Genomic DNA, 24,825 nt, shown 5'->3' with positions numbered 1-24,825 from the left:
ATCAAAATATGGACATAATTTGTGAAAATCAATAACTTATAATTTTCCATAGTTCTCAAAAATTCTTCCAAGTCACATTTTAAAGTGATTTCCTATAAGCTACTGTTTTATGGCTTTCTTCTCCTTTTTAGGCTAAGCTCCTTGAGGCCATCTACAATTGGTGCCTACAGTGTTTCTCCTCTCACTCATTTTTAAAACCCTCTGCAATTTGATTTCCATTCTTATTCAAATGGAAATACTGCAAATTTACCAATAGCCTATTAATTGTCAAATCTAAAGGACTTTTCTCAATCCTCATTCTTTTTGACCTCTCTGTAGCCTTTGACAGGTTGATCACCCTTTTTTTTCTCCCAAGTTCTTCTCTGTAGGTTTTCGAAAAGTTGCGCTTTCCTGGCTCTTTTGCCCACTTGATGATTCCTTCTCATTCCCCTTTGCAGAATCTTCCTCTGTGGCAATGCATTAACTGCAGGTGTCTAACAAGACTCTTTCTTGGGGCCTTCTTTTCTTGTCTCTCTACTGTCTTACTTGGTGATCTCATCAGCTCCCAAAGGTTCAATTATTTCTATGCAGATGATTCCCAGATCTATTTATCAAGTCCTAATCTCTCTCCTGAGATTCAGTCTCAAATTACCAATTGCCTTTTAGACCTCTCAAACTGGATCTCACAGGCATCTCAAACTCAAAATAACCAAAACAGAGCTCTTTATCTTCCCTCTCAAGATCTCCCCTCTTCTAAGTTTCTCTGTAACTGTTGAGGACACCATCATCTTCCCAGTTACCTGACCTCAACCTCTTTTTTCATCTTTAACTCATCAATCTTTCATCTTTTATATCCAATTTGTTGCAAAGTCTTGTCCTTTCTACCTTCACAACATCTCTCATATATGACCCCTTTTCTCCACTCACATAGCTACCACCTTGGTGCCACATCACTTCACCTTATTAGCCTGGTCTATTGCAGTAACCTTCTGGTCTCCCTACATCTCTCTCCAGCCCAACCATTCTCCATTCAGCTACCATAATGATCTTGATAAAGTGCAGGCCTGACTGATGGGGATGGGATTCACGCTGGACCCCTAAAAGGAAAAGACCATGTTTTTGGGACTTGGATCCCAAAGCCCCTGAATCCAGATCTCTGGCATTTCCCTGAGGCACCTGGCTCATCCCACTATAATTCTTTAAACTGTCCTTTCATTGTGGCCCTCATTGTCTGCACCTAGCCCCACCCTAGGCCACTTCTTAATGCTATTCAGATCTTCCCACAATCTTCCTGTATATAAAAGGGTACATTTTACCACCATTAAATTGTTCAGATTCTTAAAATTCTGCCTGCTTCTATTGGAGACATAATAAACATTGTCTTTAAAAGAAAACTTGAGAGGTCTAATTCTTTCAAGGCAGACCTGTGCCCTTTTCCCTTGCATTTTGGGGCTCCTAGAACCCATAGGTCATACCATGACCATGTCACCCCCTATACAATAAACTCTAGTGTCCTATCACCTCTAGGAACACATATAAAATCCTATTTTTTTTTAAAGTCCTTCAGAACCTAACCCTTTCCTGCCTTTTCAGTCTTCTTACACTGGACTCCCCTCCAACAACACTGTCCATCTTGCTTCTCATACAACAATCCATCTTCCAGTTCTATGCCTTTTCATTGGTTGCCTCCCATGCCTGGAATGTAATTCCTCCTCAACTCTACCTCTTGGTTTCTCTGGCTCTCTTCAAGTTTGAGCTCAAATTCCATATCCTCTAGGAAACCTTTCCCAGTTCCCCTGTCCCCTCCTTCCTGCTTTCCCTAGTCTCTCTTGGTCTTTCTTCTAAGACTACTTTCCACTTTCATTGTACATATCCTGTATGTACAATTTTTATTGCATGTTGTCTACCCTTTAGAAGTAAGCTCCTTGAGGTCAAGGACCATGTTTTCTGTCTTTGTATCCCCAGTTCTTAGCACATTGCCTGGCAAATAGTAAGTCCTTATAAATGCTTGTTGACTGATTGAACAAATAAGGGGGAAAAAACCTCTCTGAGTTCCTTTTCCAATGATATTACTCAGGTCTTCAAGCTGGGGGCTGAATGATAGCCTGCTGGGAATTCTGAAGAAAGTATTTTCTGTTACAGGAATGGAGGAGTAGCTAGATAAATTTTAGAGCCAACTCAAGTAGTCTATTGAATCTTTGAGTTCTTGATTGAACATGCATTTAGATGTATTATTTCCCAAGAGAGGCACTGTGGTGTAACAGATAGAGATCTGACCTTTGAACCAGGAAAGTCTGGATTTACCTCATGCTTCAGACATTGTTGTGTGACCCTAGCCACTCCACCTAAGTCCCTTCTAGGCAAACTCTAAGACTATAAGGTGGAGAAACAGTGCTGACTTGCATAGGTAGAGGGAGTCTCCTCATCTGGGAGTTCCCTATAATCAATGAAATTACAGGTCCAGGCTCTATTCCCTATCCTATTATTTACTATTCTGTACCACAGTAAAGACTCAGGGCTGGAGGAACCCAGAGGGTATTTGGGTCCAATCACCAATAGGTGATCCAAGTTATACAAGAGGCAATAAAAATTAGCTGACTGGTTCTGCCCTGGTGACCTCATTCACATTTATGACCTATTTTTCTGCCTTTTTTCACACTATTCCCAATGCCTCCTTTTTACAGATGAAGGTGTGATCTCTGATAGTCATATATTCATCCAATCCAAGTCTGTCATTTTACAGATGACAAAGCTGATGTTCTAAAAAGATAGGTGGTTTGTTCAGGGGTTAAATATGTAGTTAAGAGTATGAGTCAAAATTTGAACTCAGGACTCCTGATTTCAAACCCAGAGCTCTTTCCATTATACAACCTTTCTTTTCAATATACCTCTCCCTCTCTCAGCTTAAAAGCATCCTGATGGTAATGTTTTGTCTTATAGTTCTCTCCATATTTCCTCTCCTGCCTGGCACAATTTCTTGCATAAAGGAGATAGTTAATAAATTTTTTAAAATGAATTACTTAATGAAACCAAAGTCTGTGCATCGAATGTATTGTAGTTGAATGTACTCAATTTGGAATTAGGGGTCCTGAGTTTAAATCTATCTGGGTGAACAAAGAGCTAACATCAAAATTAGTAAAAAGCAAAAAAGGAAGAATAATAATAATAAAGAAAATACCTTAAAAATAATGAAAAATGATTACATTAAACTGAAAAGTTTTTGCACAACCAAACCCAATGCAATTAGGAGGGAAGTTGAAAGTTGGGAAAGAATTTTTGCAACCAGTGTCTCTGATAAAGGCCTCATTTCTAAATATATAAAGAATTGAGTCAAATGTACAAGAATACAAGCCATTTCCCAACTGATAAATGGTCAAAGGATATGAACAGGCAGTTTTCAGAGGAAGGAATTAAAGACATCTATAGTCATATGAAAAAATGTTCTAAATCACTATTGATTAGAGAGATGAAAATCAAAACAACTCTGAGATACCACATCACACCAATCAGACTGGCAAACATGACAGAACAGGAAGATGATAAATGTTAGAGAAGATATGGGAGAGTTGAAACACTAATTCATTGTTGGTGGAACTGTGAGCTGATCCAACCATTTCAGAGAGCAATTTGGAATTATGCCTAAAGCGCTCCAAAAATATGCATACCCTTTGACCCAGCAATAGCACTTCTGGGACTGTATCCCCAAGAGATCAAAAAAAATGGGAAAGGGTCTCACATGTACAAAAATATTTATAGCAGAACTCTTTGTGGTGGTCAAAAATTGGAAATCAAGGGGATGTCCATCAATTGGGGATTGGCTGAATAAATTATGTTATATGAATGTAATGGATTATTATTGCGCTATAAAAAATGATGAACTGGAAGACTTCAGAGAGACCTGGAAAGACTTATATGATCTGACACTGAGCAAAAGGAGCAGAACCAGGAGAACTTTGGACACAGCAACAGCCACAGTGTGCGAGGATTTTTTCTGGTAGACTTAGAACTTCATTGCAACACAAAGACTTAAAAAATTCCCAATGGTCTTTTAAGGCAAAATGCCTTTCACATCCAGAGAAAGAATGATGGAATTCAATTGCAGAATGTAGCAGATCATTTTCTTTTGTATTATGTTTTGGTTTGTTATATGATTTCTCCCATTCATTTTAATTCTTCTATACAACATGACTATGGTGAAAATGTATTTAATAGGAATGTATGTGTAGAATCTATATAAAATTGTATGCCGTCTTGGGGAGGGAGGCAGGAGGGAGGGAAAAAAAATCTATGTTATATAGTAGTGATTGTAGAGCACTGAAAATAAATAAAAGAAAAAATAATCAAAAATTATAAAAGTGAAACAATTCAACTATGAACTATATAAACAATCAATCAGTTATTTAGGGTGTGGTTACTATGTGTTGGGTACTGTGCTAAGCAACAGAAATACAAAGACAAAAATGAAATAGTATCTGCCCTCAAGGAGTTTACCTTCTTCTAAAAATATTTATTTTATAAGCACTTCTTATCTCTCCTCACTGCCAGCCTACTGAAAAATGTTTAAAAAAAGGAAAACTATCATAATAAATAATTCCCACGTTGGTCCTGATGTCTCATTGTGCATCACCTCTGCATAAACCCATCACCTCTGTGGTAAAATGTAAGTGGTAGGTATCTCTTTAGACCTCTGGACTCATGGTTAATTATTGCATTGATCATAGTTCTAAAGTCTTTCAAAATTGTTTTTTTCTATAGTGTTGTCATTGTATAAATGCTTATCCTAGTTCTGTTCTTTTTTACCCTCCATCAGTTCATAGAGGACTTTTTAGTTTTCTCTGAAATTATTTAATCATTTCTTAAGGTACATTAATATTCCATTATATTGATACGCCACAATTTATTCATTCATTCCCTACCAGGTGAGTCCTCAATTAGGTTCCAATATGGGGCTACTTCAAAAAGAGCTGCTCTTTTTGTATTTACAGATCTTCTTCCTCTTTTCTAAGGAACTAATCATATAACCAAAAATTGGAACTGGATACCAAAAATGACACTGACACCAATTATAATAATTTATACAAAATTTAACCTATGCAAATTAATTACCAAAACATGGAGACCAAAAGACCCCAGAAAAGACTTTAAAAACATATGACTTACTTGCCAGAGAAAAATGCCTAGGAAAGGCAATTCTAGGTTAGAAAATACACTTGTTTGTAAAATCTTATGAAGAAGGATGATGGATAATTATGAACAGTTTTATCTCACAATGCAGACAGAAGTAATGAAAGGTAAAACCAGTTTAAAGAAAACTTGGCATGACATTTAACTTAGTGAAGATGCCACTCATTTATACATGTAAATCATTCAAAATTTCTTGGAAGAAATAACAGAGAGAACCTGTTCAATAACTCTCTTCCTTCAGGGGCTTCCATTTTGGGGATGGGTCCAGGCTACCCATGCTTTATTCTCTTCCTAGACATGTTTCTTATTCTCCAGATGCCTTCTCACACTGAAACCTTCCTCCATGCCTGGGGTTTCCTCACCCTAGAACACTACCATACTGGTCCCCTTCTCCCATTGCTGAGTTCCTTCCAGGGCCTCCATTTCGAGAACAGGTCTGAGCTGGTCATGCTTCATTCTCCTTCTCAGCTATGCTTCTGACTCTTAGGACTTCTCCACCATATCCCTGCACAGGAAACCAGTGCCTGATTTAGGATAAAAAGAGAATCTCACATTTGGGAGAGGCCTCCAATGTCATCCAGTCTAACCTTCTATTCATGGCAAGATTCTCTTTTATAGGGCCAAATACATAGTCTTGGAAAAATCTCTCCAGGTAGACGTCAAACCATCAACACTTGCTAGCTGTAATTGATCTATAAACACACCTAATAATACAGCGTGGTGGGTAGTGATGGGTTTGAAATCAGGAAGACCTGAGTTCAAATCATGCCTCAGATCTTACTAACTGTATATGTCACAACTTTTCTTCAGAAAAGAAGACTGTTCACCTGTAAAGTGAGAGTAATAATATCACTTACCTCACAAAATTGTGAAGGTCAAAATGAGATAATGTACATAAAGGATTTTGTCATCCTTAACACATTATACAAATGTGAGCTATTATTGTTATTATTACTTCAACGGCTATGTGATTTAACCAGTGTGGGTACTGCCTCCAATGTCTATCATACTCTTTATGGGGGCCATCTCCAGTCATTCTGATTTGTATCTTGCCACTGCACCCAAATGGCTCCAGAGGAGAAAGTGAGGCTGGTGACTTTGCACAACTCTCCCTCACTTAAATTCAATTTCCTTGTAAGTCATGGCATCACCTTCCTGATGTCATGGTCCTCTTCGAGAACAAAGGACAAACAACAATCATGCCCTTTCTAGGCTTTTCATCCCATACCAATCTTGTCCATTGTCCTGTAAATCCTGCAGGTCCATCCCACATTCATGGATCCCTTTGTTGTTTGGTAAAACCGATGGACTCGTTCTCAGAATACGGGTTATAGATCCACAAAATAAAATGCATAGGATTACAGAGAAAACCAATAATACTGAATTACAGTTATCAAATAGTTTATTTTCTTAAGAAATCCACAGACTTCAGATTAAGAACCCCTGTTCTAGATCTTTTGACTTTATGTGGCTACCAGTAGAGCAAACAGAACATCCAAATTATCCTTCCATCTTGCTATATGTCCAGTCCACCTCCTATTATGGTCACACATCTCTCTGATAGACTTTATGATGATTCTGCTGTTGAACTGATTTTTGGTAATATATCACAACTTAATCACAATGATCATGAACTTCCCTATGGCCCTTAGGGAGACCTGCACTTTTAACTGGTTAGAGAGTGTGGTGTTCCATTCTTGTCTTTGTTTTACGGAGAAACCTGGGCGTCACTAAAAGTACTACATCATTTCACAAAAGCAAGTTAACTTGCTCTCTTACTCTCTGATTCTGGATGTTGTATGGTGTCCATCTACTGGATCTGTTCAAGTTTTATGTACTGATAGACCAAGCGCTATAGGTTGTTAAGCGCTGTAAGTTATCCGCTCAATTGTATATCATCATCTTCACAATAAGACAGTCTTTATTCATTTCATTTACATCACATTTTTTCTTCTGTGTTCATAATTAGGTCAAACTCTTTTAGGGATTCTTATTCAGGAGACTCTGCAATGTCCCATGGCTTGATGAAATCAGTACAGTTTTATTTACAAACAGGAACGTTTGTATAAGGCATCTTTCTGACATCTGGATTTTGCATTGTGCATCTTTTATGACAATGGTGAACACCTCTGATGTGCCTACCTATCCTTGCTATGTGCCTTGCTTGATATTAGCAATCAGAAGGTCATTAAGCAAAATGATCTCTGTTATCTTGCCTGCCAAAACCCAATCAACTTCATAATTTTAAATTGTTCAATAAACATTTATTAAGCATCTGCTATGTGCCAGGTGCTATGCTAAGCACTGGGAATACAAAAGGAGGCAAAAGTCAGTCCCTGCACCTAAGGAGCTAACAATCGAATTGGGGAGATAACATGAAAACTTGTTTCTGTACAGGGCATGATCATCCTTCCATTCACACGGGTCCACAACCTCAGAGTCATCCCCAACTCTTTCCTCTGCCTTGTCCCACATATTCAAATAAGATGCCAAGTTGTGTCAATTCTCTCGAGGACTATTTCACCCTCTGGATCAAGGACTTCTGGGCAATTTTCCTTGACGATGTCTTGGAAGATATTGTCCAGGCTCTTTTATTCATCATGGCTTTCTGGTAGATCAATAATTCTTAGATTTTCTCTCCTGGATCTATTTGCCAGGTCAGTTGTTTTTCCAATTAGATATTTTACATTTTCTTCTATCTTTTCATTCTTTAGATTCTGTTTGACTGATTCTTCATATCTCATAGAGTCATTAGCTTCTATTTGCCCAATTCTAATTTTTATCAAATTGTTTTCTTAAGTTACCTTTTGCATCTCCTTTTCTATCTGTCCAATTATTCCTTTTAAGGAATTATTTTCTCCAGTTATTTTTTTTATTTCCCTTTCCATTTGTCCAGTTTTCCCAGTTAGGTTTTTTGCTTCCTTTTCCATTTGTCCAATTTTCCTTTTTAAGGAGCTGTTCTAGTGAATTCTTTTTTCATATTTTTAAAATCATTGGCCAGTTTTTCTTCCATTTCTCTAATTTGGCTTTTAAAATCCTTCTTCAGCTCTTCCAAGAGTGCTCTTTGTGCTTGTGACCAGTTCATATTCCCTTCTGAAGTTTCAGATAGGAGTACAGTCTCCATACAGACTTCTTTGGTATTCGTGTTTTGGCCCTTGTTCTCATAGAAAGATTCTCTGGTCTTTTCTTTTCCGCTTTGCTTCTTACTCATGATGATTACTCTTTTCCTGGCTTTTTTTTTTTTAGAACCTTTTTTTTTTTTAATAGATGGGCAGTTGAAATGGCCAGGGCACATCAAGAGTCCTGTGGGAGGCCAGTGGTGGGTAGAGGGGGCCAGAGGTTTACTTAGAACTGTCTAAGCACCAGCCAGGCCCTTAACAGGTACTGGTGGATCCTAAATGGGCAGAGGTCCCCCCATGCCCATCCCAGCTCCCAGCCTGGCGAGATGTCTGTAATGCCCTAAAGCCCAAGAGAGTGGAGTTGGTTGGACCCATAAAGCTGGGAGGGGCCAGGATTGGGGCCTTTGATGCTGAGGGGGCTGGGAGGAGGGTGTCCAGTCATTCGAAGCCTCTGGTTCAGGAGGTCTCTTCGCTTATTCTTCTGGAGGTGAATCGTGCCTGCCTTGGCTGCTCTCCGCATCACATGGGCTGCTGTGACCAGGGCTCATCCACTCAGGTCAATCATCAGGTTGTCCATGGAAGCCTGGTGCCTCAGGAACATGGGGTGGATCAGGCAATGGTACAGGATCTGGGAACCATTGCAGACTACTGGAAGCATGCACCATAGCAAGAAGGCACACTTCCCTGCATAATTGAAGGGGAACCAGAAAAGGAAGATGTCAGAGAAAAACTCAGCCAGGCCAAACATGCTGTATACCACCTAGTAGGTTAGCTAGATGGTATCATCATTTTTGTTGGGATTTTCAATGGCCTTGATAGAGGCATATGCTGGGTAGATGAATCTGATGAGATTGTAGATTAGGGAAGCCTCACAGCCAAATATGAGACAGAGGGCTAGAAAAGCAATGAAACTTGTAGTCAGATAGTACTTTTTGACACTGGAGACCTCCTCCACCTTGCCCAGGGCATTCGTGACAATGTTTTTCTGCTCCAGAAACCTCTGGAAGCACTGCTTCAAGATACCCATGGCTCCTGGGACCAAGGGGGAAGAGAAGAGATGGAGGATGACTGGACCCAGGTCTGAGGGGTGACCTCCAGGGCTTCCCTGCTGCTCTGCAGTGGTGCTGGTGGCATCTCCCTCTCCAGGCTCCCAGGACCTCCACTCCTCTGGTCCCTTGGTTGCTCCCCTCCTTCTCCTGGCTTTTAAAATAGATCACTGCTTCTAGGGCACAAGGGGCTCTGTCCCACAGTTCTTGTGCCTTGAACTTCAGGCTTTGTGTGTTGTGGCCTCTGATTCTTTCAGCTAGAAGCTAAAATGCTGCAGCTAACTTGGTACTGAGCTGGCTGGTGTGAGAAAGCAGAGACCAGGTTTCTGGATTTCACTGAGTTGTCCTGGAGCTAGCTGTGTTAAGTGTGGGGGAAGGGTGGTCTGGCTACAGCAGGTCTCCTCTGCTGAGCTAGAGCATAGGCAAGCTCAGCTGTTGGTGATCCCATCTGCGCTAGTGTCTTCCCAATTCCCCTGGGGTACTGAGGCACACCTGGGGTCTTGGTATTGGTGGTTGTGGGCTCCACCCTGCTGAGGCTCAGGATCTCCTCCCAGTTTGCTGAGGTGGGGCTGTCTGGGACAGCTCCAGTCTTGCACTGGTCCCCTTCAGCCACAGCAAGAGGAATCCTCCTTAGCTATTTTCCTAGCCTCACATGCTAAGAAACTGTTTGCCCCTTCAACTGATCCCACTGTTCCAGGATTTTTCTGGGGAAATATTTTATGGGTCTTCAAAGGTCAACAAGGGGAGGGGGAGGGGAAGAGCATTTACCAATCACTCTGTCATCTTGGCTCCCGGAAGTTCAAGTAGGTGATTTACACACATTTAATCTGCAGGCTGATAGTCTCAGGAGCTGCCATTGCAGATACCTAGGGCTTCACAATTCTCACTTGCCCAGTTCTGCTGGACTCCCATCCTGGACAGATATGCCTGAGATTCAGCAGTGCAGCCACTGCCTCAGACCGCCCAGGGCCTCCTACTCAGCCCTGCTGCAGTGGGGACATGCTGGTACAGCCTGTGCATTGTGCGCTGTGTACTCCTTCAGCCCTGCATAGTGGATTCTTCCCGTCGACCTTCCAGTCTATCCTGGGCTATGAATATGCCACAGTCTATCTCCTATTGGATTCTGCCACTCCAAAATCCTGTCAGATTTTCTTTTTAAAGTTATCTGAAGGAGTTTGTCTAAGACCTTAGGTGAGTAGTTGCTCTCCCTCTGCCATCTTGGCTCTGCCCCCTGGGGTTTCTGTGCCAATTCTCTCTCCACAATTTTTCTTGTATCCATCCCTTTCTCACTTCTCACAGTGACCACTCTAGTTTAGAGACCTTTGTCACCTCAAGGCTAGACTACTACTTGCCCCTGGTCTCTCCCCTCTTCAATCTATGATGATATTCCTAAAGAACAGGTCTGGCCATGTCACTCTTTTGTTGTGTACAGGGAAGGAGAAGTAAGTCAATACAGCTAGAACATAGTATATCTGGGGGAGGATAATGTTCAATAAACTTGGAAAGATGGTCTTGATATGTCTGTAGATTGTTCTCATGAAGATTTAATAGAGATAGCAAAGTAGACATATGACTACTGTTATTCTCTCAATCATCTTCCTCCCTTTTTTTTTTTTTTGTAATAAAGTCCATGAATCTCTTCCAAGTATTTAGTATCTTCTCCTCTTTCAGATATATTGGAAATTCAACACTTAATACCCTCAGAACTGGATTGCCTCTAGGACTTTTCCCTCTTTATACTTGATCTATTCCACTTGCTCCTCTAGTCATTATTTCTTTAATGTCTCATGTAATAGATAAAGGACCATGGTGTTAGAGCCCAAATGAGGTGGCTCCATGTATATTTCTAGAAAAAAACAGCTTACTATTGAAATATTTATAGATCTCAGTTTTTGTCTGTTTTCTGTTTTCCTTCCAGATCATCAGCACATGCCATTCCAGCTCCAAACCTATGATCCTTAGTTTCTTTAGATCTCCTGACAAACTCTCTGTAAATTTGTTTTTCCCTTCCCTTCCTACTTTTCTCTAAGGTGACCCTGTTCATAATCTTCTAATCTCTTCCTGCAAATAATTTATGAGTTTATATTCTAAATTATTGTTGCCCTTGATGTCATATCTCTCTCTTTAGCCAGGAGGTCAAGCCTCAGGTTAGCTGAGGTAAGTCCTAGGCTCTTTTCAAAGGACTTTGGATTTCAGTCTGAGGGACCTCATTGGCCATCTAGTCCGAGCTGTACCCAAAAAAGAATGTACCTTGTACCACATGCTAAACCAATAGCTTTTAAGGCATTGCTTGAAGACCTCCAATAAGGAAGGGTGAACCCACTACTTCCCAAAGCAATCCATTCTACTCTTCATTAGATCTAGTTGGTAAGATGCTTTCTTCTTAGGTAAGAGGCATAAAAAGTGATGATACTGCCCAAACATGGACTCTGTGTGGAGGCAGCAGATCAAGCCTCTTTGTAACTTTTATCTATTGTTCTTCACTTTGTCCCTTCTTAAGCCAAGAAGAACAAGTATGCTACTGGTCTCACAGGACAACATTTCTAGTACTTGAAGAGAGCAATAATCTGTTTCCTGTCCCTCCTCCCTCCACTGCCTACTATTGTCTGTTCTCCAAGATAAACATCCCTAGTTACTTCAACGAGGGCATGAACTCAAGACCCTTTACCATCTTGGTTGCTCTCCTCTGGGCATCTCTCTCCAATTTAACATTTTTACTAAAATGTGGCTCTGGAAACTAAATTTAATACTTTTTGGTCTTACAAGGGCAGAGCTCAATAGCAGGATGATAGACTTCTTCCTAGACACTATACCTCTCTCAATACAGCCTACAATTGCATTAGCTTTCTTAGCTGCCATATCACACTAGTGTCTCATGTTGAGATTCGCAACCAAAACCTCCAGATCATTTTCTTTAAAAAGTTGTATTACCATATTTTGGTTTAATATCACCTGTGCTTCCTAATGTATTTCTCCAACACAACCTCCAGCCTCACCCCCACTCTCCCACACCTAGGAGCCATCCCTTACAATAAAAAATTTTTAAAAAGGGAAAAAAGTTCACCAAAGCTAACCAACACATCAAAAAAGTCTGCAGTGTTCTATACCTATAGTACTGTAAATGTGCAAAGAAGCAAAGGAAGGTACCTTCTCATGTCTTTTTTTTTTTTTTGGAAGGCGTGACCAATCTTGGTCATAATAATTTCACAGCAAATTTCCATTTGCATTACTGAAGCCATTATGAATATTATTTTCCTTACTTTATTTTGCTGTTTTACTTCAATTCACATAATGTCTTTCCACATATCATTTTCATCATTTTTTTATAGCACAGTAATATTCCTTTACATTTATGTACCACAATATGCTCAGTCATTTGCAATTATGGGCAACTATCTATTCCAAGTTTTCTGTTATCTTTAAAATTATTAGGCATGTTATCTATGTATATTTTAATGTCATTGATGAAATACATTATGCAGAATAAAGCAAAGCTCAGATCCTTGGGATATTCCATCAGAGATGCTTTTCAAAGTTGATATTGAACCAATAATGTTTATTCTTTGGGTCTGGTCATTTAACCAGTTCTGAAACCAGCAAATTGTTCCATAATCTAGTCCACAATTCTCTATCTGACTAGCACGTGATGTTATCAAATCTTCTATTAAAAGTTAGGTAAATTATTTCTACTTTCTAAAAAGTCTGCAGTGTTCTGCACCTATAGTTCCCCATCCCTGCAAAGAAGCAAGGACAGGAACCTTCTTACAGGTCTTTCTTGAGATCAGTCTTGGTTAAAATAATTTCACAGCACTCAGTTCCCATTGTTTGGGCAATTCTCTAATTTGCCAGTTTAGTAAGTCTTCAAAAAAGGAAATAAGGTTAGATTTACATGAAATAACAATAATAACAACATTTATAAAGCATTTACTATGTACCAGGCATTGTGCTAAGACAAGTGATTTATAATTATTATCTCATTTGTTCCTCACAAAAACCCTGTTGAGGTAGGTGCTATTATTATCCCCATTTAAGAGATGAGGGAACTGAGATAAACAGAGGTTAAGTGACTTGCCCAGTGTCACACAGCTAGTATCTAAGACCATATTTTGCACTCTATCCATTACACCATCTAGTGCCTTCCCTTTGTCAATTATCTCCAATTTATTCTGTGTATATTTTGTTTGTATGTAGTTGTTGGCATATTGTCTCATCCATTAGACTTAAGAGTAGGATCTATCTTATGCCTTTCTTCATTTCTCCTCATCTCTCCATATACACAGTGTTTAGTACATAGTAGGTACTTAATAAACATTATTTGATTGACTTATTTGACAAAGTCATATTGGTTCTCTGTGTTCATGACTTTAGTCTCTTTATGAAAATATGTTTTACTTTGGTTAAACTTACCTAGGGAGTAGTCAGAGTCAATGCTGATAGTTAGTTTTTTGTCCATTTCCACCCTTTTGTGTCAATAGCTTGTTTAAACAGGTTTTACAGTCAATCTTACCTTAAAGACTATTCTTATATCAGGAAACACTATCTCCATGGTGTTCCCTCAGTCTACCCACTTAGTAATATATGACTAATATGGCTTTTTCTTAGTGGACAAAGGCTGGCACCTAGTGATGCTAACTTCTCTTCTAAATACTTACAAACTACACTTGCAATCTGTTCAACAATTTTTACACAGGGATTGGTATCAAGTTTACTGATCTATAGCTTTCAGAATCCCATTTTTCTCACTTCTCAAAAATCAGGATAATGTTTTCTCATCTTCAGTTTTCTGTCATCTTCCCTGTCTTCCATGATTTCTGAGGATTGTTGACAGTAGCTCTAAGATTACATTGGCAAGTTTCTTCATAATTTGAGATGTAAATCACCTAGACTTAGAGGCTTGTGTTCCATTCATTCAAAGCCCCTTGGTACAATCATTGTCTTCTCACCTATTTTGGGCTGTCATATCTCCTCTATGTTGTTTGCAGTCCAATAGTTTCAGAAGTAGAGCTGCTTTGGCAAAATTTATCCCTGAAGCATTCTTTCTATCTCAGTGAAAAAACTAGAGACATACAAATGACATTTTTTGACAGATTATTTTTGATGGGAAGACCTCTCTCCTTGGTTTGTTCCTTCAGCCTCATTTCTGCTAACTTTTCCAGTCCCTCTACCCTACTTCTTATCTATTTCTTCTTATCTTTTGTCTTCACATCATGGGTCTTCTTCACCTTGGACTTATTCCATACCATGAAATGTTCTCCCTGTCCTGGCACTTTTAGGCATAAGCCTTAAGCTCACACTAACCCACTGAAAACACATGTCCTGACTATTTCCCTATGCCAGCATAATCTTCATATTATGTTGAGCTCAGAATACCACTGAGGAAGATTCAAATTAAATTCTAAGTCTGAATCCTGAGTGTTATTCAAATCATATGCAAATTACAAAATCAAAGGCTTAGATAATAATAATAGCTAATAATTCCACAGTACTTACTATGTGTCAAGCACTGTGCTCAGCACTTGAAAATTATTTTCTCATTTGATCCTCACAACAACTTTGGAGGGAGGTGCTATTATTATCTCTATTTTGCAGATGAGGAAATTGAGGCAAAAGGAGGCCAAGTGACTTGCCCAGGTTCACACAGTACATGGGTGAGCTGTGATGTGAGCTTTGGTCTTGCTGACTCCATGCTCAGTGTTCTATCTGCTGTGCCACCTAGCTGTTCTAGATGATTTATTTTAATGAAAAGCACAAATAATAGGTTACTTATAACAAATGTTGTTTGTTTGGTGCTTGAAAGTTTGCAAAGCGCTTTACGTAGATTATCTTATTTAAGCCTCAAAATAGCCCTGTAAAATAGGCACTACAGGTATTCTCATTCTCATCCTCATCTTATCATTATCCTAATTACATTGAACCCTGAAATACTGCAAAGCTTCCTAAGTGAAATCCAGGGCAATGTGAAAGAGATTGGCCTTGTTAGACAGACTGGGAAAAGTGAATAAAAATTTCATATCACTCATGTAACTAAGACAGAAAGACAGACACACACACATATACAGAACACAGACATACACACTAAAGCACAGAGTGCCATAACTTCTATGGATGCCTGGTTTTGTGGCTTTTGTTTTATTTTATTTTTACTTAATCGTATTTTATTAGAATTAGAAATTGGACTTTTGAAAGTGCTAAACAATTTAACTTCACAAGGTCCTCTGCTTCATCATAGTGTGGAGTCCTTGAAAGCCATGACCATAAGACATAAGATTTAACAGTTTTTATTTGTTGACACAGCTTAAGAGTTCAGTCCCAGAGATGGATGGAGTCTGCTGTCCAAGAACTAAACAAGCTAAGTTATTAAATAAATAAATCTCATTACCAGGAGATGATGAATTATTTTGGCCATGGCAAAACCCATAGTAATCCATGAAACAAAGGAAAAAAACCAGCCCTGTACAGTCCTGCCCTTCAGTGATAGTAGTTGAATGGTGGAAAGGTGGGCAGATAATAATAAGAATCACAGTTTTTAGACTATCTACAAATATTAACTCAGCCACTATTGTTCTAAAGGTAAGATCTGTGTACAATGATCAGTGAATTGATATAGCCTAGGAAGAACTGAGCTACATCTGTATGAACATTCTGGCAATGAACAAAACTGCTGGATAAAAGAAAGTTGTAGTTAAAGTTTTCCTTGGGGAGATGAACAAGAGTTGGCAGAGTTAGTTTCATTATGCGGGTGCCCAAAGGCAACAAGGAACATCATTTTATGGGACATTTGGTCATTTTGTCTTTCAGCACTTGTGATGAGCTGAAGCTGAGGAAGCATGGCAAAGGTTAGCTGCAGTTCAGATGCCTGTATATGTGGCAGAGGGAGAAGAGCTAGAAAAATATTATGAAGGACGTGATGAGATCCTCCAAACCAAGACAACATATCCCTTGCAAAGGTTGGTACCAGGGAGGATAGTAAAAAGTTGGAATACACACATGGGGATAAGAAATTTAAAAGGCCAGTCAGGCTGAAAGTCTCATGAGTATATGTTATTAATATATTATACATATGTTTGTATGTATACATATATACATATACTCACATACATATATATTTGATTTTTTATTATCAATTTAATCATCAACAATGAACCTCTCAGCATATAAATATGAATAAACAAGGTCCTTGGAAGAAACAATGAACTTCCTGTTACACAGTTTTTGATTTCTTTTTCGTCTTAAGTCTTTAGTTTAGGAGATATAAAATAAGCTCTGTAGCTATGAAGACCTGAATTCAAAACCTGTCTCTGATGTAGACTGCCTGTACCGCTCAGTAACTTTTGTAGTTTCCCTCCCAGCCTAAGGTCTTTCTTTTCCTTGCCTCATTAAAGGGGCTCTGCCCTGCCTATTCAATGAATGGGCATTACCTCACCCTAAGTGAGTACCTACATAGACCTTGGGGGGCCAAGGGTCTCCCAGTGCATCCTGGGTCATCTCCAGTCATTCTGAGGAATATCAGGTCACTGGATTCAGATGGCTCTAGAGGAGAATTCAGGCTTGTGACCTTGCACAGCCCTCCCTCACTCAAAACAAAGTCAAGTGCAAGTCATGTCATCATTTCTCTGATGGCATGGTCTTCTTCGGCAACGAAGGACAAACACAACTGTGTGCTAGACAGTTCTGTCAGCTGAAGATGTTAATTGGTATTTCCTTATCTGGAAGTTCCCTATATTTCTGAAATCATAGGTGCACTTCCTATCCCATATTAAATTTAACACAGTAGTAACAAAATTGTAGTCTTCATGTCCCTTTCCAAACTTTTCATTTTTGTATGTGTATTTTTAAAGTTTATTGATGTTCTTTTCTTTCTTTTTTTGCATTTCTATCACTACCTATTAACTCCTCTCCAATAAAATAGAAATCTTCTCTAATAACAAATAGCATGTTGCATTCTTTCCCCTAGACCTGTGATATCATAGGTGTAGGGAGCCCCTGATAAGGAAATCCTACCAATTTAGATGGGTATCTTCTTTGTAATTTGTGAATAGTTGCATGGGGGGACCAAAGACTTACATGACTTATCTATCAAAGCCAGTAAGTGTCAGAAGTGGGACTTAGACCCACATCTTCTGGACTCCAAGGCCAGCTTTTATCTATCCACGAGGCCACACTGACAACATCACAATATAATCAGGTAAAACACATATTGTCTATGTTTGAAACTTTATGTTTCATTCTGCACACTTCATCCATTGCTTCTCTGCCAAGAGGTAGCCATGGATATATTCTTCTTAAACAGAGCCAGAAGATGACATGACAAGCACCAAACATTACCAAAAAATTTTAACGGGGAAAAAAATGCCTGATTATGTGGAAATAATTTTAGAATTAGCTGTCTCTGTGCATTCAAACCATCAACTAATTAGAACAAGGGCGAAGATGAACAAGTTTGAAGGAAAGATAAACATGAGTAGAAAACACTGTAATATAATAACCTTCAATCTGACCTATTCAAACAAACCATGAATCACAAAAATAAGAAATGGGGGAGGGGAAGAAAAAGATACTTACTGAGTTTAATTTTTATCATTTCTTGCATAAGTTTAATCAACTTAAAAACATCATCTCAGTCAGGAGGTCTGGGCAGAAGAGCCCCCAAACTAGTTATCTTTTCATCAAGCAGAAAGATGTGCCAGTCAAGGGCAACATGGGTTTAGAATACAAACTCATTTATAAAATTCTATTGAGGAGGATGATGGGAGATTATGAACAACACTGCCTTGAAAATATGGAAAAGTGGCAGAGGTGATAGCAATTCTGTTGAATCTGTTCAGAATGTGTTTAGAAAAGGGAAGAGATTAACCGGGAGTGTAAGGGCCAACCATGGGATGGACTGAGTACTGCATTGAGTTTTGTTTTGCCCTTTGAAGCCTCATAGGAAAAAAACAAAACTTGGTTATCTTGCCTTGAAATGCTCACAATACTTCAAGGTATAATAAAAACAACACAAATAATAGTGATAATAATTTATCAAATAAAATATACATTTCTTTGAGGGCAGGAGCTGTTTAATTTTTAATCTTTATATCTTCAACACCTACTACAGTAACTGGCGCATAACAAATGCCTAATACACATTTGTTGATTATGATACATGATTCTGCTTGATTATAATGTTCATAAGCAAGCCAAAAAACATGAAGATAAGTGCAGCTTACATGCTAACATCCATTGCAGAGGAGAAAGTAAATAAATCATCTGAGGTATTTTGACAAGGTTCTCTAAACTAAGTCAGTATACATCCTGACATTCAGTGATTGCAATGCAAAAATAGATACCCGGGAAAATGACAAAAATGATCCCGACAACATGAAATTCAGGATGAAAAAAAAAAAGAGCTCAAAAACTCATAACTACTCAGAAGCCTCACCTCTGTACACCATGAAAGATTTCTTCAAGAAGGAAGTTAGAAAGTGTTGAAAGCATTGGACGTGGTGAGAACTTAACATGAGAGAAAAAAAAGGAAACTGACTCTTAGACAGGAAATCACTGATTACAAGCACAGCTGCCATTTCAGAATCAGCTATTTGTGTGTAGCTGGATTATTGATTGGCTAGAGCAAAGGTCAATGTACATACTGAATTAGCAGAAAGGACAAAGATGAGAAGCAGACACTGGATGCAGTCCTAGGAGCTCAAACCCAACCTGTTTAAACAATCTGTCAACTCCAAAACGTGGGAAATAGACAAAAGTTAAAAAAAATTTAATTTTATCAGTGTTCCTTAGGGAAGTCACAAAACAGCCACCTCATTGAGAAAGTCAAGCAACTGCTTTTTCTAGCAAAGGCTCAATCTTGTCAATCAGAGAGACACACAAGAACCAAAACCAGGTTAGACTATAAGCTCATGTACAAAACATCATGGAACAAGAGGGTAGAAAAAATAAAAGCGATATAGCTTTACAAAACAGTGAATAGTGGGTTAGTTGAAAAAAAAATGTCTGTGAGATTCAGGGAAGCCTGATTATCCTGAGAGCACTTTTAGACGAAACCAGGAGTAGACAGCCTTGAAATAAATCAATGGTACAGGAATCTTTATAGTGATGTTTGTTTCAGTCATGATTAGTGGAACCACCCTACCATCTCTGTAGCTAATATACTTTGTGGGGAAGTGTAATTGGTACTTAAGAGGAAATGGAAAAGAGCACAGATACACAGAATGGGATGTGACACAGTAACAAAGACTTCAGAGACTGATTTCTAGAGATATCTCAGAAGGGGTGAAGATTGCTAAAGAATTAAATAAATCGAAGGCACCATTTGATTCAGCAAAACAAAACGGATCTACTAAGGTTCTTCTTAAACAAGGTGTTATTCATATATATGCATGTAAATATTTATATGTACATACATGTGTGTATATGTACATACATGAACATACAGATATAATACAAACACACACACATATATGTGGGTTCTAATGATTTGGTAGGTTATTCTTTCCAGTTAAATATATTTCCATTTTAAGAGAAGGCTTTAACCAAAATAAGTGGCTTAGATAGTAGAAATTTTGGACTCAATTACTAAATTAGGCAAGATTTTTGGGGGGGGGCAATAGAAGCAAATATGGAAATAACTTTGTTTCCTCATTGGCGGATTATTGATATCAAAAGGGGGACATAAGATTCACCTAAGCTGTTCTTGGTCTACACAAAGTCTAAGCAAAAGAAGATGATGGTGATGTAATCCAAATATTCCTGTGCACAGATGATACTGTCCTAATTATGTTGAACTTTGAAAGACTGCAAAGCTTCCTAAATGAAATTCAGAGCAATGTGAAAGAAATCATCCATTCTAGACAGACTGGAAAAAATGGATAAAAAGTCCCTATCAACCATTCCACTAGATGGTCAGAGCACATACACACTAACGCAAGAGTACCATGATGTCTGTGGATACCTGGTTTGAGGTTTTTATTAATTTTAATATTTTAAAATTAGAAGTTGGGTTTTTGTGTGTATTTATACATATGTTATATACATATATAAGCACATACACAGCGGTGTACTGATAAATGTTTAATAAACTAGTTCTCTCCACCACAAAATGTATGTAGGACACAATTTTAAGTTTAATCTGCATTGCTAACTTCTTCATCACTTTCTTAAATCTAGGAGATTAAAAACGTGATAAATCAGGCCCCAACTAGTAGTACTTACCAGTTCCTGACATTTAAATGCTCACGCTGAAAATGTAACAGCTCTCAAAATCCATTTTGATCTGGTTCTAGCATATCCTTATATGTCTTTGAAAGATACTACATGAAAAAAAATAAGATTTGGAATCTTCAAGGGTGATTTATATTTCCTGGTTCTTTATTTTTCCTTCTGAGTTTTTCTGGTGAGCAAGGACTGTGCTAATTAGGATGATAAAACAGGGAAGTTTGTCCTCTTGCTGCCATTCCTGCCTACTCCCACCTTTTAGGGACCCCTTCTTCTAATTTTGGGATATCCTGCCCCTTCCTTTAGGGGCCCAGTGCATTCCTGTTGTCTCATGGCTGCCCAATTTCCTACTTTGATGCCATAATTTTCCTTTGGTCTTCCTTTTCTGGAATAGAACTCTGTGTTTCTGGCTGTACTAACTTCTACTCCTTTATCAGAATTTATCAGTCCTGTATCCTGTACACACAGGGCCTTTGTTATCTGTTTTCAAAAATAATAGTAAGTATAGCACACTAGGAACACACAGGATTTCGAGTCAGATGACCTAGTCTTGCCACTTAACTACGTGTGTGACCTTGGGCAAATCACATTATCTCACTGGGTCTCATTTTCCATTAACTGTAGAATAAAAGGGTTGTACTAGAAAAAACTTGAAGTTTCCTTCCAATTTATGATCTTATCCTATTTGGATATGCCATATTGCTAATGACTACGAATGGGTTCTAATGATTTGGTAGGTTACCCTTTCCAGTTAAATCCATTTCCATTTTAAAAGGGGGCTTCAACAAAATGAGTAACTTGGATAGTGGTAGATATTTGGGAAACACAGTCTTGCACAGCTTCTAAAATCCCTAATCCCCTTACTGGGGCCAGTCCTGGATTAGCGCACACATTTCCTAGATGTGACCCTGGATAAGTCATTTAACTTATTTAAACATTTACACTAAAAGGATTTATTCTGTGAAGTTTGGAGTCAGTCCAAAGGCCAAACTTGAAGACCTAGAGGGTCACATGTGGCCTCGAGGCCACAGGTTCCCCACCCTTGATTCTGCACACAGGAGTTATTTAATAAATGTTTGTTAAGTGAAATGAATTGGACTGGAGCCCAGGAATAATAAATCCTCTGAAAATGCTGAAGACCCAAAAGGATGAGCAGGAAAGAGCCAAAGCCAACGAAACTTCAATTCAACATGTGTTTATTAAGCATTGCTCTGTGAGAAGCCTTGTGCTAAGAGTTAGAAGATACAAGGATGAATAAGACCCAGCCTCTGCCTGCAAGCTTTACTGTACAGAATTAAGAATCATGGTATCCTATATTTAGAGCTGGTGGGGACCTTAAAGGCCATGGAGCCCAACTCCCTCATTTTTTTCAGATAAGGAAACTGAAACCCAGAGAAATTCAGTGACTTTCCTAAGGTCACACAGCTAAGTGAAATAGCTGGTAAGAAGTCTTGGATTCATGTCTCCCTGACTCCAGGTCTAGCACTCTATGCTGAAAAGAAGATTGAGGCAGAATTTTTTTTTAAATATTGAATAGTTATACAACATTCATTATTATAAAATTTAGTAGTAGTTATATGGATAAATGTAGGTCTGGCCTTACTTAAAAGGTGATAGATAGAATTTCAGTGGGGCCAAGGAGAGGGAAGTATCAGGAAATACTTCATGGCCAGATTGTAGAATCTGAAATTCCAGGCATAAGAGTTTGTGTAATATCGTACATGCAACAGGGAGCTATTGAATGTTTTTAAGCAGGGAGGGTGGCATGACTGCATTTTTGTTTCAGTAAGTTTATTCAGGTTGTATGAAAGACAGATGGCAGAAAGAAGAGACTGGAGGTGGGGGGTGGGGTGGAATGGGGAGGGAGAAGATGGTGCAGTCAGGAAACAATTACCAAGGCCAAGTTTTTAATATCTCTGCTCTAGTCCAAGCTCTTCCTTTTACCAATGAGACAAATGGGGCTCAGAGAGGCATGTAGGATCACAGAATTGGAAAGTATCAGAAGCAAGACCTGAAGTCAGGTCTTCCTAACTCAAGGTCTAGTATTCTAGCCACTAACTGGGCTGCCTCATCATTTCTATTAATATTGGCACCATCAACAAAAATAAAGAAATGGGGGAAGGAGGATACAATAAAGTCAGTTTGGGATGTGATGATTTTGAGATGGTAATGGGACAGGTGAGATGGTGTACAGTGAAGACTTCACCTACATCCTGATTTTTCCTAAGGCTTTACTCAGGTTGGATAGAAGGATAGTCAGCTCAGAAAGATTTCACTAGCAATATTCAAATGAGAGTAAACTATGGGATAAGCAAACATTAATCCTGAGGTTCTGAAGAAGACCCTATGTCTGGACATTGCTTGGCCCATAAGAGGGGAACCAGGTGTAGAACTTCTGCACATTCATGTTCACCTGATCACCCTTTCAATCACAGATCCAGGCTATGAAAACAGTCATTGTGTGTGTCTATGTGTGTGTATTTAGGAGTGGGGTAGAGGTGGGGAAGGATGTTGGTAGAAGGAAGGGAAAAGTCATAGGTGGCAAATTGTTGGTGCCACAGTAGTCACAGCACTGGACCTGGAGTCATGAAGACCTGAGTTCAAATCCCACTTTAGACATATATTAATTGTGTGACCTTGCGCAAGTCATTTACCCTTTTACCTCAATTTCTTCAACTGTAAAATTAGGATAATAACTGCACCTACCTCCTAGGGTTGTTACGAAGATAAAATGATATGATATGTACAGTATGATCTATATAAAGGCTAGCTATTATTATGATTATAATTTATTATTATAATGATCCCTTTTCTGTCTGGAAGCACCTGAGCCAAATCTTAGGGAGATGCTTACAAAGGCAAAATGACCGTTGAGTGTCTACTAGTCCAACCCTCTCCCCTCATTAGGAAAATGAGACCCAAGGAGGTCAACTGACTTGTCCAACGTTTCAAAGGAAGCAAGTGGCAGAGATCCGCTGCCCCCAGGGCTCTTTCCACTGTACTCTAGTGCTACCCTTCTCATCCTGAACCACTTGATAAAATGACTTTTTTTCAAAGACTTTTGTCAATTAAAGGGATGCCAATTATCAACTTAAAAAAAAACTGTTTTCTGTCTTGTTTATATTTTAAGTTCACAGGACTGACCTTTGCCAAGAATGAAAATGTTATAAAAACAACAATTAAATACAACCCAACCCGTCATTCTCGCTGTGGGACCCTGGGTTGACACACTTCTCAGCTGAAGTTAAGAGCACTTCATTCACAGAGCTTGCCCTGGATGGGCATACATGCTGTGGTTAATCAAAGTGAAACAAGATTATTCCAGCAATCTGAGGATAAGAAGAAATCCCCCCAAGCCCCCACCCCCAATCTTTCTCACTCATATTCTGGTTGAAGCTGAAACTCAGTGAGTTGTAATTTAAGTAAAATTTTCTCTTTAAGGCTATGATTACACTAGTCAAATACAATATTCATGAAGTTGTAAGCAAATTGTTTGATTTGTTTGGTGCCTACATAGGCAAAAGTCTCTCTGATTTACATTAAGAAAAAAACTGAACAGCACATTCAGCTGTTTTTGGAAGTACTACTCTCCTTTTTGAAAGTGGAAAAGAAAAAGTAAGAGAAAGGTGAAAGAGGGATTTATCAGAAATTCATGATCTTCACAAGTAGGACACATATCAGAGGTGGCATTTGAAAACAGGAAGCATAACCCACTCCCAGGCTTCTCTTATGTAGTTCCTTCATCTGATTCACAAAGAGCATTTCAAATCCCTTCACCATCTAGCTGTAGCCAACAAGTCAACAGCAATTATTAAGAGCTGACCATAGGCCAGACACTTTGCCAAGCACTGGAGATAGAACCACAAGCGAAAAAACAGAAGCTCATATTCTAATGGTAGAAGGACCAGAAAAGGGGTGGGCATAGAGACATCTGTGCCAAAATCAAAACGAAGCATGGTTGATCTAGGCCCTTCCTCAACATGGAGGCTCCAGGAAGAACTTACCAATAAGAAAAAGGGGCTTCAGAGATGGACAGAGAAGGCAGCTGAAATCACTTCTGTTGCATTAAATAAAGGAAGAATAATTCTTATCATAGGAGAAGAGGAGAAATCAGGGATAGTTCTTGTAAGAGAAAGTATATGGCAGAGGGAATTTTGGGTCAATCTGCTTTAAACACATCTACTTTAAAGTCACACTTTCCCAATCCTGTCAGGAGGGGTCCTTCCTGGATGATCACCCAACAAGACTTTTCCAGAAGCAGAATTCAGCAGAACAGCATTTGCAGT

The 24,825-nt window shown here is 38.9% G+C and overlaps 1 protein-coding gene and 1 pseudogene across 5 annotated transcripts in view; both read right to left on the bottom strand.

Annotated features, from left to right (window-relative positions):
* LOC140526627 (uncharacterized) overlaps window positions 1-24,825 on the bottom strand; it is a 213,057-nt gene that overhangs the window by 54,264 nt on the left and 133,968 nt on the right. The gene's annotated exons all lie outside the window — the stretch shown is intronic.
* LOC140526635 (receptor expression-enhancing protein 6 pseudogene) lies at window positions 7-24,824 on the bottom strand (annotated as a pseudogene).

This window comes from Notamacropus eugenii, chromosome 2 (genome assembly GCF_028372415.1).
Source record: "Notamacropus eugenii isolate mMacEug1 chromosome 2, mMacEug1.pri_v2, whole genome shotgun sequence".
Taxonomy (NCBI): Eukaryota; Metazoa; Chordata; class Mammalia; order Diprotodontia; family Macropodidae; genus Notamacropus; species Notamacropus eugenii.
The sequence above is the reverse complement of the archived record's forward strand: the minus strand, read 5'-3'. Positions and strand labels throughout refer to the sequence as shown.